At 36.4% G+C, this 15,558-nt stretch overlaps 1 protein-coding gene across 4 annotated transcripts in view; it reads left to right on the top strand.

Annotated features, from left to right (window-relative positions):
• Nucleotides 1–15,558, top strand: part of LOC115435550 (beta-1,3-galactosyltransferase 1-like) — a 266,798-nt gene that overhangs the window by 226,948 nt on the left and 24,292 nt on the right. Inside the window, exon 6 of one of the 4 annotated variants that reach the window (XM_030158048.1) lies at nt 11,339–11,342. The exons of the other annotated variants lie outside the window; for them this stretch is intronic. The gene's annotated coding sequence lies outside the window, so the exon portion shown is untranslated. The remainder of the gene's footprint in view (nt 1–11,338; nt 11,343–15,558) is intronic. 4 annotated transcript variants of the gene reach the window in all.

Genomic DNA, 15,558 nt, shown 5'->3' with positions numbered 1-15,558 from the left:
GCAGACACATTTAGTAAGTTAGTTGCGCAGAGAATGAAACGGGTCAGTCATGTAACTGGAATTTCCATGTGGAATTTCTTCTGATGTACAGAAATAAGTTAGACCAACTCAAAAAATTAAAGAAACTACTTGTATGAACACTTTTGAGTAGAATAAAAGTAAAACAATAAGTCAATATAACTAAATGGAGTAGTTTCTACACAATTAAAATTGAGTTGGTTCGACTTAATTAAGCTCCTAGAGTAAAAAGCAAATCATGTTGTTTGTACTAAAGTAATAGAGCTTACTTAACTAGAGAAGTCTTGTGGCATTTAAGCAATTTGCCAAGTTGAAATAACTTAAAAAGATTAATGGAAATTGTTACCTCAATTTTTTTACGTTGAGCCTATTAATCATTTTTTAGAGTGCAGATACAGAAAATGGTGCACCTTTAGACCCTTTTATTTTTTTTTTCTGATCATATATGTTGTAGTGGTTCCTTTTCCAAACTTTAGGTTATTTTTATTGGGTTGCCAAGAAGCAGAAAAAGTTTTTTAACAATGCTATAATATGTGAATAAATTTCCATCATTTAAATAGGAGATATAAACCAGGGCTATTCAACAGGTGGTCCACAACAGATTAACAGTGAAATAAAAACGTTGAAAATGTGATGGTGATATGTGTCAATTGTGCATTCAATATTAGAGTAATACTACAGGGGTCCAGCCCACAGTCCATAGCATTTTGACAATTTGGCCCATGGGAAACTGTAGACAGTTGAAAAGCCCTGATACCAGTGTTTTTATGGACCCCAACCTGATACAGTGTGCACATACACTATATTGTCAGAAGTATTTGCTCACCTGTGCGCATATGAACTTAACCCATAAAGACCCAAACCTCCACCGGTGACCAAAACCATGTACTGAACTAAAATGTTTAATAACTTCTAATCCACTAATCTTAAAAAAAAACATGTAAATATTTGGTGTAAAATGCAGTTTGTCATCTTTTCATGGTCATATGATATGACCTATTTGGACTTTCAGAGGCTCCGTAGTTACCGTAGAAACACCGTCACCTTCTACAACATTGATTCACCACTAAAACCCACAGAGTTGGATCAACAACAGTGGATGGAGACACTTATTTTTATGTCCAGTTATTGATATCTTTGCTGAAAAAGTCACTTTTTCTTGAGTTTTCTCTGATTTTGAACCCTTACCTTTACTCTGAGCTTGAATGAACATCTCCATGATCAGTAAATTAATCATTAAGAAAGGGTAAATATAGAGAAAAAAATATTTGGGAACTGCCACAAAAATAGCACTGGGTCTTTATGGGTTAAGTGACATCCCATTCTTAATCCATAGGGTTTAATATGACATTGGTCCACCCTTTTCAGCTATAACAGCTTCAACTCTTCTGGGAAAGTTTTCCACAAGGTTTAGGAGTGTGTTTATGGGAATTGTTGACCATTTGTCCAAAATCTTTTGGTATGCTAAAGCAAGAGATTTTGGACAATTCCATGCTCCACGACTTTGTTGGAACAGCTTGGGGATGACCCCTTCCTGTTCCAACATGACTGTACACCAGTGTTCAAAACATGGATGAGAGAGTTTAGTGTGGATGAACTTGAGTCTTGACCTCAACTCCATAGAACCTTTGGGATGAATTAGAACAGACACTGAGAACCAGGCCTTCTCGTCCAACATTAGTGTGTTATCTCACAAATATGCTTCTGGAGGAATGGTAAGAAATTCCCATGAGCACACTCCTAAACCTTGTTGAAAGCTTTCCCAGAGGAGTTGAAGCTGTTATAGCTGCAAAGGGTGGACCGACGTCATATTAAACCCCATGGATTAAGAATGGGATGTCACTTAAATTCATATGCTAGTCAAGGCAGGTGAGCGAATACTTTTGGCAATATAATATATTTGAATGCAATTATTTTATGTCATGTGCCAAGTAATGTTGTCAGTTCTGCCATAAATGCAACAGAAGAAGAAGGATGGACACAGACTATTGTTTTGTTTCTTTATTATAAGCCTTTTGCCAACAAGACATTCAACTAGGACTGAGTGATCTGGCCGACGATTGTTTCAGTTGGAATTCATGATCTGAATCACAATTTACTCACCCCTTATGAAATGTAGGCGAGTTAGAACCAAAGTGTAAGTTTTCCTCTAGTTTTTCTCTGGTTTCTGGTGGCTAAGACTGTATGTTATGACTTTCTGTTGTTATTTGACTAAAACTTATATTTTGATCCCACGTTATTACAAAATTGACAATACTGAGATGAAGAAAACTCTGGGTTGACATTTCTTGTGCAAACAACTGCAGAAAATAGCAACTCTTGTAAAAAAAAAAAAAAAAAAAAAAAAAAAGAAAAAGAAAAAAAAACGATGCATGGTAACTCTTGTAAAGTACACAAAGTCGCAAAGTTTTAAAATTTTTCCTGCTGCAAGTTAGTTATCTCCAAATAGAATTGAATTGAAATGTTATTGTCATTGTACGGTAAAAAGCAGTGAGATGTGATTTAGCAGTTATAAAAAACAAATGCAGCACACACAGATTTTACTTCAATAAAAAGCACACATAGCATGCAAAGTAAATTGTGATAAGAGTGATATAACACAGCATTTAATCATTTGTTCCTAAAAGTCAGATGTTAATCATTTAGAAAAACATGCCAAAAGCGCCAGTTTTTGCCCAGATCTGTTGAAGAAATCAATTCTATGTTTTTTCTATAAATATTTAGCAATTTGCTTTAGAATAAAAATAGAGAGTAAAATACAAGGCATGAAAGGAAATACAAAAAGCAACTTTATTTACATTCAAACTGATTTAAAAAAAAAAAAAAAATCATTAAAAAGTCAGCATATTAAAACCCCAAACAGTCGTCATCAGGGCTACAAACACAACACAAACAGCATCAACTGTACAATGACAACAGCCAATGGGAGCCAATCATGTGACCACAAAAGTTACGCACATACATGGGAACAACAAAAACAGTAGCAAACATCAACAGTTGTCAAAATCATTTATGCATCCTCATCACAGGCACTGTTTTATCGACAAAAATATTTACATGGCTACAAAAACATGAGAAATCTATATCCAGAAATCCAAAAAACATCATGATTGTGTGACATTTTGATTGACACAACTGTTCAATAGGCAGCAAAATCCATTTATTCAACATAGTTTTAACCGTGGACGTTAAAAATGTACATTCATAGCAACTGAATATGTAATATTGCATGTTTGGGTCCAGAGGAAACAAAAAATCTCTGTTTTGAGACTAAAGCTGAAGACATTTGAGAACCCCTGCTCTAGGTAAAACTAATTTGCAAACTCCTTTGAACAGTGAGATTTTATTGTGTGTTATGCTCGGAGGATTTATGGGACTTTATATACCTGAAGACAGATAGTTCATCTGAGTGTGTAACTTGTGAAAGCTCCAGGGGCTGTTGTCTTTCATTGGATGTGTAAATTCTGTAAACACTTTTTTATACATAGATGTAATTGTGTTGACTTGTTTTGTCTTTTTCTTTTCTCTTTTTCCCTTCATATCTTAAATTATTTCATAATTTCAATGAAACATGAGTGTGTGTTTTTCTTCAGTGGTTTTGTTTTACTGTGTGTTTTAGGGTCAAAATAGAGTGGAATAACAGAAAAACACAGAGAGGAATTGAAGTTTTACAGGTTTTTACTAAATAAGGCACTCAGAATGTACATCAATAAGAGATTTAGATTGAGACTGTGAACTAAAACACAGTGAACAAAAACAAGTATTTGAATTTTGGCCCAATAGTTTTTGTTTTGGGACTCTTTTTTTTCTAAATCAGTCCAGTTGCTTTTTGGCACCTGGTTCAACTCCAAAAAGCAGTTTCATGGCAAAGCTCAAAAATGTTACAAAATGTAGTAAAAAAAAAAAAAAAAAAAAAAAAAATGAAAAGAAAGGAAAGGAAAGGAAAATCACCACAACAGTGCAAACAACAGTAAAAACAAAAAAATAAGACAAAGAAAAGCTCAAACCATCTTTTTTTTTTTTTTTTTTTTTTTTATTATTTCAAATTATACATTTACACAAACATGTACCCATACACAGGAAACTACACAGACACAACATATACAAACATATACAAACAAATCATACAACAAACGTACCAACCCGCCCACCCACCCCCCCCCAAAAAAAAAAAAAAAAAAAAAAAGACAAGATAAATAACTTTATCAACTCCTCTTTACAATTCTCAGGGCTGAGTCAATACAGTGCAAACCAACAACACATTTCTCCATCAAAAGGACATAGGTGACAGCAGGACACTCTTGTTGACAGTAGAGAAAAAGGGATTCCATTGTTGATAAAACAAATTAATTTGTCCACGAACAGAAAACTTAATCTTTTCCAACTTTAAAAAGAAAAGTAAATCATGCACCCATTGCACAAAAGTGGGTGGCAGAGGTTCCTTCCACTTAAACAGAATCATACGACGAGCCAATAGTGTACAAAAAGCTATCGAGTCACTTTGGGCTTTGGATAATCCCAGTGCAGGAGAGGAAACTCCAAAAATTGCCAGTAGGGGGCATGGTTGTACTGATTTACCCAAAGCAGAGCAAAAATATTATTCCAAAAAGTATTAAGTTTTGAGCAAGACCAAAACATATGAACATGATTAGCAGGAGCAGCACCACACCGGTTACAGTTTGGATTTACATCGGAGAAAATCTTTGCCATCTTTTGATTGGTCCAAAAACAGCGATGTAAGATTTTACACTGCATAAATGACTGTTTAGCGCAGATGGAAGATGTGTGAACCCTCTTTAAAATGCTAAACCATAGACTTTCACAAATTGTTAAATTAAGATCGGTTTCCCATTCTCCTTTTAAAACTGAGGAGAATGAATTCTGAATATTTAGAAATTTATTATATAGCATTGAAATGATTCCCTTCAGTGCTTGGGGACGTTCTAGAATTGAATCACATGGATTTATTTCTGGGGCATTAGGAAAGTGAGGTGTCATTTAGGACAAAAAGTCACGAATCTGTAAGTAGCGAAAAAAGTCTCAAACCATCTATTTTTATAGCGAGTTGGTCTCACTCACTGCTTTGTGTTTTGCCCTCCATTACACAGGCAGTGGGGGGGTGCACTGAGCATGCTCAGATGTCTATGGAAAGTGCGAGTTCTATTCTCTCAGTCCATTTTGAAATGTTTCCATTTGAGCAAACGGTTGAATTTTTACGAATATTTAAATTACGTCTCACATTCAGAACGCTCACCACAGATACGTCAGGGGTTAAAGGGTTATTGGCATAATAGTATCAATACAACAAAATCCTCCACCTACACACATCAAATCTGTTTAAGGTCATTGTTGTAAGAATTTGTCAATGACTTGTGAAGCTAGAGCCAAGGTTCTAATAGTTTTGGATTTTTCATTATAGTTCAGTTTTATTTAGTTTGGACTTTTTTTTCTCTAATTCAGTTAGTTTTAATTCGTTTTTAGAGCAGGTTTGATAGTTTTTATTGGTTTTCATTTTATTCTAAATGCTTAGTATTAGTTCAGTTTTAGTTTTGTCGTATCTTTTCGTTTCTTCTCCGTTGTATTCAAATAAATCCCAGACAGGACTCTGCTGCTTTCTCCCAACTTTAGTCTCCATGTAGAGTGGGGACCAGAAGACGACTGGAAACCACAAGTGACAGACCGTCAAGTGTCGTACGGTGCCAACAGATAAAATTATTAAAGGGAAATAAATCGATTTCGTATTAATCCGACACTGACAGAGACGAAAACTGAGGGAATTTTATCCATAATTTTTATTTGTTTTAGTTAGTTTTACAAGCACGCAATACAGTTTCAGTTAGTTATCGTTTTTTTCTTTTAATTATAGTTTTTATTTATTTCAGTTAACAAAAATGTTTTTACAATTCTAGTTTTCGTCATTTTGTTAGTTTTCGTTAGCGATTATAACCTTGGCTAGAGCAATCCTCTGTTTTTAAGGCTGAAAGATGAAATGCAATCCACGTCTCATACTTGATTGGGAGAAATGAGCGTGCTCCATGTTGTAGTATATTGTAGCAATAAAAATGAGGTTTGCAAGAGCATCCTGCTTACAAATCTGCTTATTCAGCTCTTAACTTAATATCGTTTTAAAGCTATTTTATGGTGGTTCTAGATGATTTGTGTTGATCAAGTCCTGTGGGGCAGATGGAAAAGCTTTATTGCATGTAGAAAATGACCAGCCATAAACACAAGCCCCAAGAGGAGGTGGCTGTAATGAACACTGCAAAACATTACGAGTGTTTTTCATGGTCTGCTATTTTCCTTTCAAAACCGCCGTGTGGCCCATTTTGTAATGAATAAAAAAGAGTCCTGATGTCTCTCGACGCTTCTGTCAGTTGTATTTCTGCTCAATTCCAATGATATACAAGAGGAGCTGAAGGTGGTAAAAGGTTAATATTAATTAGCCTACCTTAGTAAATGCAGTCATTTATCACAGGCGTTTAAAGCTGTGTAGCTCCACTGCAGATGCTTGTGTGGCCAAAAGTAGAAAACGACGCTTCGACTGAGCGACCAAGCAGCACTCAGGTGTGTGTTCATGAATGTGAGACAGGCCGCTGCTGAAGTGCTGAGTGTATGCTCAGCATCAGCAAAACTGTGCCCTGGATAATGTAAAAGTTTAAAAAAGCGAACACTGCATGGCCCCAGGCGCCTGGTGACTACAGCTGATACATTTCATCAATACTATAAAAGTCTGACTTCTGCAGCCAGATCTATGAAGGTTATTACGTCCTTTTTCTACCAAATCAATTCTAAAGCAGCTGTTTTACCTTCAGCACTAAAAATAATTTCTTGTTTCTGTGTTTTTTTTAGGCCTTTGTCCTGTGAGCAGCTGGTGTCACATAATGTTTAATTTTGGGTGCTAACTATGCGTCAGTGGCATTATCATAATTCCAGTGTCCTCTCAGTGCATCGTCCCCATTTACCCCAATGCAGCACGGAGCTTGAATATTGTATAACAGCAATGTCACCCGGTCGGACAGTGAAATGTATTACCTGCATGAATCATGCTGTCATTTCCAATTTATGAGGGAGCTTAGCATTCAGAGCACAGGTCTGGCCAGTGTGGGGAGTCTGCTGAAGCTGACGCAACATCCAGCGCTGTTTCTCTCTGAAGTCAGTGACACTACAATACACACTAGCTGCACATGTACTCACCAGTTAGTGAGTTTTCAGTGGATGTATGATAATAAAACACTCCTGTGTTTCTGCACACTCACCCACTGTTGCACAGGTGTCAAACATACAGACTGTGAGCCAAAGGGTCCAATCCTGCCTGTGGGATGAATTTGTGAAAAGCAGAAATTACACTGAACATATTAACAGTCATTTTAGTTCAGGTTCCACATTCAGACCAATATGACCTCAAATGGGTCAGACCAGTAAAATAATAACATAATGTACAGGGTGGGGAAGCAAAATTTACAATGAACATTTAGTTGTTTTTTCTCAGCAGGCACTACGTCAATTGTTTTGAAACCAAACATATATTGATGTCATAATCATACCTAACACTATTATCCATACCTTTTCAGAAACTTTTGCCCATATGAGTAATCAGGAAAGCAAACGTCAAAGAGTGTGTGATTTGCTGAATGCACTCGTCACACCAAAGGAGATTTCAAAAATAATTGGAGTGTCCATAAAGATTGTTTATGATGGAAAGAAGAGAATGACTATGAGCAAAACTATTACGAGAAAGTCTGGAAGTGGAGGAAGCAACAAAAAACGTACCAAAGCTTTTATTAAAGCTCTCAAATCCAAAATCCTAAAGGATCCAACCAAATCCATGAGAAAAATGGCAATTGAACTTGAGGTAGACAACAAGAGCGTTAGAAATGCAGAAAAATATGATTTGAAGTTAAAATCTTACACAAGAACACCAAAACACTTAGTGACAACAGCAACAAATCCAACTTTAGCAATTTTTGGGAATCATGTTTATGGCCGCCTTCTAGCCCAGATCTAAACCCTCTGGATTCTGCTATTTGGGGCGTTTTAGAACATGCTACCAATAGAACATCACACAGCAATGTCGACTTTCTTAAAGATACTATTAAAGAAGAATGGGAGAAGTTGTCACCCGAATATTTGAGGAACACTTGCTCAAGTTTCAGGAAGCGTGTGAAGGCAGTTATTGAGAAAGAAGGAGGACACATAGAATAAAAACATTTTCTATTATGTAAAATTTTCTTGTGGCAAATAAATTCTCATGACTTTCAATAAACTAATTGGTCATACACTGTCTTTCAATCCCTGCCTCAAAATATTGTAAAATTTGCTTCCCTACCCTGTATAGATAATGACAAATACAACATTTCTCTTTGTTTTATGATGTTAAAAAAGTACAATTACATTAAAATGCTTACATTTACAAACCATCCTTTAAAAATTTTGAATAACCTGAATAAATATGAACAATCTGAAATGTTTTAAGAGAAGTAAGTGTAATTTAATAATATTCTGCCTGTTACTAAATATTTTGTATCTTTCCAGATCCACTGTGATCTGTAAGCTGCAATGTGTGTAAATGATAAACTGAGGCATAATATTGTTAAAATTGCAATTATTTTTCTTGACACATTTCAGGTTGTTCATGTTATTCACACTTTTAAGGAAACTTTGTAGATGTACAGGGTGGGGAAGCAAAATTTACAATATTTTGAGGCAGGGATTGAAAGACAGTGTATGACCAATTAGTTTATTGAAAGTCATGAGAATTTATTTGCCACAAGAAAATGTACATAATAGAAAATGTTTTTATTCTATGTGTCCTCCTTCTTTCTCAATAACTGCCTTCACACGCTTCCTGAAACTTACGCAAGTGTTCCTCAAATATTGGGGTGACAACTTCTCCCATTCTTCTTTAATAGTATCTTCCAGACTTTCTCGTGATAGTTTTGCTCATAGTCATTCTCTTCTTTCCATTATAAACAGTCTTTATGGACACTCCAACTATTTTTGAAATCTCCTTTGGTGTGACGAGTGCATTCAGCAAATCACACACTCTTTGACGTTTGCTTTCCTGATTACTCATATGGGCAAAAGTTTCTGAAAAGGTATGGATAATAGTGTTAGGTATGATTATGACATCAATATATGTTTGGTTTCAAAACAATTGACGTAGTGCCTGCTGAGAAAAAACAACTAAATGTTCATTGTAAATTTTGCTTCCCCACCCTGTAAACATTTTTATAATCAGGGTTGCCGTGAGGTCTTAAAAAGTCTTAAGTCTTGAATTTACAAATCTGCATTTAATACCTTAAAAACTCTTTAAATGGTATTAAATTTAATATGGTGAATCTTAAATTATGTTGCCATAGACTTGTTCACTCTATTGTGTTTAACTGTGTCTGGGAAATGTCCAAGCTGCAAGGAAAGTAGCATTAGTCGACTCAGTTCCAACCCGACAATTTATGTTTAAATTAGGAACCAATTGTTGCCAACTTTGCAGCCCCCGGTGAGAAATTACTTGGAACAGTGGGAATCAAGGTGCTAGAGTAAATAAATTAATTTTCCTGAATGTTAGGAGTCACAAATTTTCGCCATTTTGGCCGCGAAATAGGCTGTGACATGGGCATTAAATTCTATTCTAAGTAGTCTTAAAAAGGTCATAAAAAGTCTTTAACCCTTTCATGCATGAATTATGAGAACCTTAATCAAGATTTTTTTTCCAGAGGGTTTTTATTCCTCTTTAGGCATGAAAAAAAAAAACAACAAAAAAAAAACAATGCAATTGAATTTTTTTATGAACCTATTTTTCATAGACTTGCAAAAATGTCCTCTTAGCTGGACATCAGAGGGTTTTTATTCCTCTTTAGGCATGAAAAAAAAAAAACAAAACAATGCGACTGAAATTTTTATGAACCTTTTTTTCATAGACTTGCAAAAATGTCCTCTTAGCTGGACATCGCGTTTAATTTTTGAAGCAAAGAAACATGTATTTACTGATATACTGTGTGAAAACTCTGAAATAAAACCATGTTTAATGCTGGTAATCTGATATTTTCTCACATTTTAACATACTCTAATACTAGTTACTACTTACTTCATGGAGATAATATGCAAAAAAAAAAAAGAAAAGTTAAAAAAAACAAACAAACAAAAAAAAACAGTCTAATAGCAATTAGCAATTGATTTACAGTTAAACATGTTACTGCAGATCAGGTTTATCAAGAACAGCAAAGTTACAGTAATGGTATCAATTGCAGCATATAAGATGATGCATAAGCTGATATGGAACTAAAATAATAAAATCCATGAATATACAAGAGAACAGCTGTACAATAGCTGTCCACTGTAGTGACTACTGTGCATGAAAGGGTTAAAACAAATTGTAGAAACCTGTAGGGACCCTGATAATTTAATGGTAGGCTGGCAAGGCACATTTATTTGAATAGCACAATTCATACACAGGGTAAATCACTTTACAAGAATGCAAAAGAGAGGTTAAAAACACACAATTACAATTAAAATATATTAAATAAAACACAAATAATAATCAATTAAAATGAAGTAAAAGAGCAGAATGCAGATAGAACCCTTTCAGTTTGTGACAGTTTGAGTTTGATGCTTTAATTTATTTCATTTATATTATTTGATTATATTGATTTTTAGGGGTGCCAGCCAGGTCTCTCTCCTGACATTTTAGATGTTACGTCAGTCGTATAATTTCAGTCAGTTATTTAGTTTTTGTCTGTTATCACTCAAACACCACAAAGGATGTGAGTTTTAATTAAACCCACACCCCACACATTAAATGACAAAACAAGAAAGCACACCTTTAAACCATTTAAAATTCAAAATCATGTATTAAACAATGATTATATAGAAAAAACACAAATCCAAGCCCACAGTTGCCCCCCCAAAGTCCAAACTCAACAAAATCCACCAACCAAGCAAACATTCCACAGTTCATTTAAACAAAAAATTCCACTCCGGGTTTTCAGCTATCAGCTTATCGAAAAGGAAAAAAATAATTCAGTTCGTTCCAGTTCATTTCAGTTCGTTAGTAAAAAAAAAAATGTCTTTGCTGCAGTGGGATGGCTGGTTGTGATGTACCAGAGGGAGAAACGGACGGAGATGAATACAGTTGGTAACGGGATTAACTGCCGTACTTTTTGTCTGTTCTAATGAGCTGTTGCTCTGATGCTTCCGTGTTGACTCGTCCACGAACGCACCGAATGCAGATAGGGGGGGGTATTTAAAATCTGCCGCCAACTTCGGGCGAATCAGGTGACGATGCCGTGGCGACAATTTCCGGGGTGGATCTGGAGGCTAACAGGCATGTTATGGGGTGTGTGTGTGTGTGTGTGTTTGGGGCAACTTCCAGATTGTCACAAGTTGTTCTATGCACAGTTGAACCGAGCCGTTTTCAGCCTGGACTGAAACATTGTCAGAGTAGAGGTCTGTCTCACATCATCAGGAAGACTATTCCAGAGTTTAGCTGCATGGCTGAAACGCAGCTTCAGTGTTTAGTCCTGACTCAGTGCACCAGTAGAAGACCAGTCCCTGACGTTCTCAGGGTCCGAGATGGTTCATATGGTACACTGGTCTACAAGGAAAATGCTTCCAGAATAAAAGTAACGAAATTTTACCACACGAGAGTCACTGATAAAGAAAAGTCAAGTCAAAAATGCTCATTGGCTGAAGTTTCCAAGATACAGCCTTGGGTCAAAATGTGAAATTCAAGAATTAACGAGAGAATGGGTTTGACTCAAAAGGAATATTTGTCTCAGAGCTACAAGATCTACTTCAAAACACTGTCTGCACATTAGAATACGTTCACTTTACAGGTTCTATTTAGTGGAAGATTTATAAAACTATTATAGAAATGTACATAAACCAATATATATGTGTAATAACACTTTATCATATACCTTGAAAACATGAGCAAACCGGCACTTTTGTCATTTATTTTCCAATTAATCTTATTAAAATACGTAACGTTTAGGGGCCTGTCCGAAAATCCCATCATATTGGAGGGAGGTGGCAACCGAGATAAATAAAATAATAGGGATGGATTTAGACTATTCTTTTGTTACTTTATATCTTGGTAAAATACCGGAAACAGTCCTTCAGAAGGGTGAATACTTATTGAAGATACTTTTGGCAAGTAGTAGAAAAGCTATAACCTGAAAATGGTTGCAACCCGACCCTCCAACTTTGGACCTCTGGCGTGGGATTATTAAAGAAATTTACTGTACAGAGAGACTTACTTTTGCTTTAAGACTTGAGTTGAAGAAATGTATTGAACACTGGGAAAAATGGATTGTGTACGCACCTTGATTAATACAACCATAATTGTACAATGATGTACGAAGGCCGTTCAATAAGTTCATGGCCTCACCCAGAACAGAACAACACAGACTGATAATTTATATTTTATTTTTCAACATAATCTCCATTTACAGCAATGCACTTGGTCCATCGATGTTCAAGCATCACTATCCCATCACGAAAGAATGTAACATCCTGTATTATAACAACCAGTATTTCTGGGTGAGGCCATGAACTTATTGAACGGCCCTCGTATGTGTGCATGATGTAAAAGAATATTTTAAGTTTAACTGTAACACCCATGATGATCTCATTTTCATTATTTGTTCTTTTGAAAACTAATAAATAAAAAGTAAAAAAATAACAAAAAACGTAATGTTTAGCACATTTAATGTCTGAAGCAAATCATTTCTAAAAGATTGTAGACCAGTGGTACCAATGGTACTTTTTTCACTATTATTATTTTACTGCTTTAGCCCACTTCAGATCCAAATGGGCTGAATGTGGCCCTGAACTTCAATGCGTTTGACACCCCTGCTCTGTAGTCTTCACACTTAAGGCGGCCTTACACTGTGCGAGTTTAGAGACGATTTCTCACTCGTGCAACTATTTCTGGGATCGGGCCCGATGTGCCTCTAATCGTGTGTCGTGCTTCGTGCAGTGTACATGGGGTAAGGAGAAGCGATTAGCACCTCACGACCACCTCACGACCAGCAATCGTGTGTTCGCAAGGAAAACGGAGCTGTTTGAAATCCTGCTCGCTCCTCGTGAGTGTATCGTACTGTCAAAGCAGTGCCACGAACCGATGTGCCTCAAATTCTCACACTGTGCATGCGCGAACACAGACGCGTACAGTAGCGTACAAGCTAGCTGTCTGTTGTCCTAGTGCAGTTTGCCTGTTGCAGCTTACCTCTAGTTCCTGCTGTTGGACTGACAGCCCATACTGTCCACGTCTGGACAACCAATGCCTGCACCAAACACATCGTTGTCTTTTCTTCTTTTTTGATTCCTCACAGATAATGGCACATATTACCAAAGCAGCTCATTGGTTTTTGTTTAGCACTACCATTTCGTGACTCACGCCAATACACAATCGTCTATATGCACTTTTACAGATTCCTTGGTATTTTAACGTATTTCCGGATACAACACTCAAACGTGTCGTGCGTCCTTTGGTGTATGGTCCTACAGTGTGAGCAGTCAGGTTGCATACGAGCGTCGGTCCGTGCAGTGTGAGAACAGGAATCATGAGCCTGACTGTACGACTGATTCGCACAGTTTGAGATGGAGCTGCGTGCAACGATCGAAATAATCGCACAGTGTATGGCCGCCTTTAACTGTATCTACTTAGAACCTTCATCCGACACCAGATGGGAGATACATTTTCAAGTTCACCAAACTAAACTTTCAGCTGTTATTATAATGTCCTTTGAGGCCTCCATTTCTCGGAGTGAGTTAAAACAAATGCAGAGCATTTTCTGCAAGTATTGGCTGCAGACTGATATGCCCCAGCACAGTTTGGGCTCAAATCAGCACTGAAGTGGGGATGGAGCATCAGGCTTCTGTACAGCAGCCAAATCTGTTGGCCGCTATTGATATCCCATTTCCTCTGTCACTCCTAAGCTGCTTTGCATTCAGAAGCTTTGCGCTAAACCCTGAGTGTCCAGCCTGTGGCCTGTAATATGGACTATACAGCTAGCTGGGCTTCAAAACAACCATCATTGAATCTTTTATTATCCAGGAAACAAAAGCAAAGCTACTGCCACACTGGGAGTCTCCCAGCCCTGACATTTTAATTGTGCCTCTGTCTCATATTAGGTGGGATGGTAACCAATTTGACCATGGCTGTTAAAATCCTCACACATTAATTCCTCTTTTGAATGTTTAGAGCCCAGCATAATGGGTTTTAGACTTGGCAGGAGATTGGAGGGAAAAGAGGATCAAACATTCAACAGAAGACAGTTTGTTTTTCTTTTCTTTTTGTCACGGACGGTCATAAACCTCCTGTTGAGTTTATCTCGTATTCAACAGAAGGAGCGTGCGATAAGGTGTTGAGTTATGGGCTTAAAAAAATGATGTGCACAATGTCAGCGTAGATTCCACTGGTTTAGGACTTTTAATACATTTACATTTCTAATTAAGAAGGTTTGAAACCATGTGGAAAAGGTCACCTCAGCTCCTGAAACGTTGTTAAAATGTAGAAGAATTCACCACTATAGAGAAGATTATTCATGGCCCTAGCCTCCATTATCACTCTATTCATATGCAGCTCTTTGGCCTTTGAGAGAAGAGAGTGTTTCAACTGTTATATTTCACAGAATCATAAAGATACAATATGATGCAATATGATGTAACTTTATTAATCCCAAAGGAAACGCTTATCGCATATGTGCTTTTACAGCAATTTAAGAATAGAAAATCTGTGACCACAAATGGTATCAGAAAATCACTGACAAAACCTCTCGGAAAACCTGGACCGCTGCCAGAACCGATAACACACCCGACACTGTAACACAAGTTCGATTCAGATCCAGAAAAGTGTGGTTTTACATCCTCAACGCAATTAAATTTTTATCATTGGATCCATTTAACAGCAGTTCATAATGTATTTTTGGGAGTTTGAGCTTCAAACAGAAAAACGTTGGGAATGATTTGCCGACTAAATCCCCTAAAATACTTGATGGCATGTTGAGACTTTATAGATACTCCATACTCAACATACAACATGATTAGCTGGAATAAAGTTAAATAGTTACATCATATTTACATCGTATCATATCATTAGCCTCATAGCGTAGTTGTCTAACTCATACACTATATGGACAAAAGTATTGGGACATGTTGAATTCAGGTGTTTCTTTTCTAACAGGGGTCTGGGATACAAAACAATAATGACAAATGTCATATTATAGTTTTATATTGAGATAAATATCAATGTATTGCATTGGTTAGCTGTTTTTTTTTTTAATTTATGACTATGACTTTAAATGTTCTACATCTAAATTTCAAAAATATTTTGCTCTGACTGTAAATAATAATTTTCTACCACAACTAACCATCTACTTTCTTCACGTCTCACTTAGGAGGAAAAATCTCCCATTAAACTTGAAGAAAATATTTATGTTTATGAACAATATGGACAAAAATATTGGGACACATCATGGCTATAGCTGTAAGATGTCCTGTTCATGCTGATTTGAGGTATAACCATCAATATTAATAATT

The sequence above is a fragment of the Sphaeramia orbicularis genome, chromosome 2, assembly GCF_902148855.1.
Source record: "Sphaeramia orbicularis chromosome 2, fSphaOr1.1, whole genome shotgun sequence".
In the NCBI taxonomy this organism is placed as follows: Eukaryota; Metazoa; Chordata; class Actinopteri; order Kurtiformes; family Apogonidae; genus Sphaeramia; species Sphaeramia orbicularis.
Note: the sequence above shows the minus strand (reverse complement) of the source record. Positions and strands in the feature narration are given on the sequence as shown.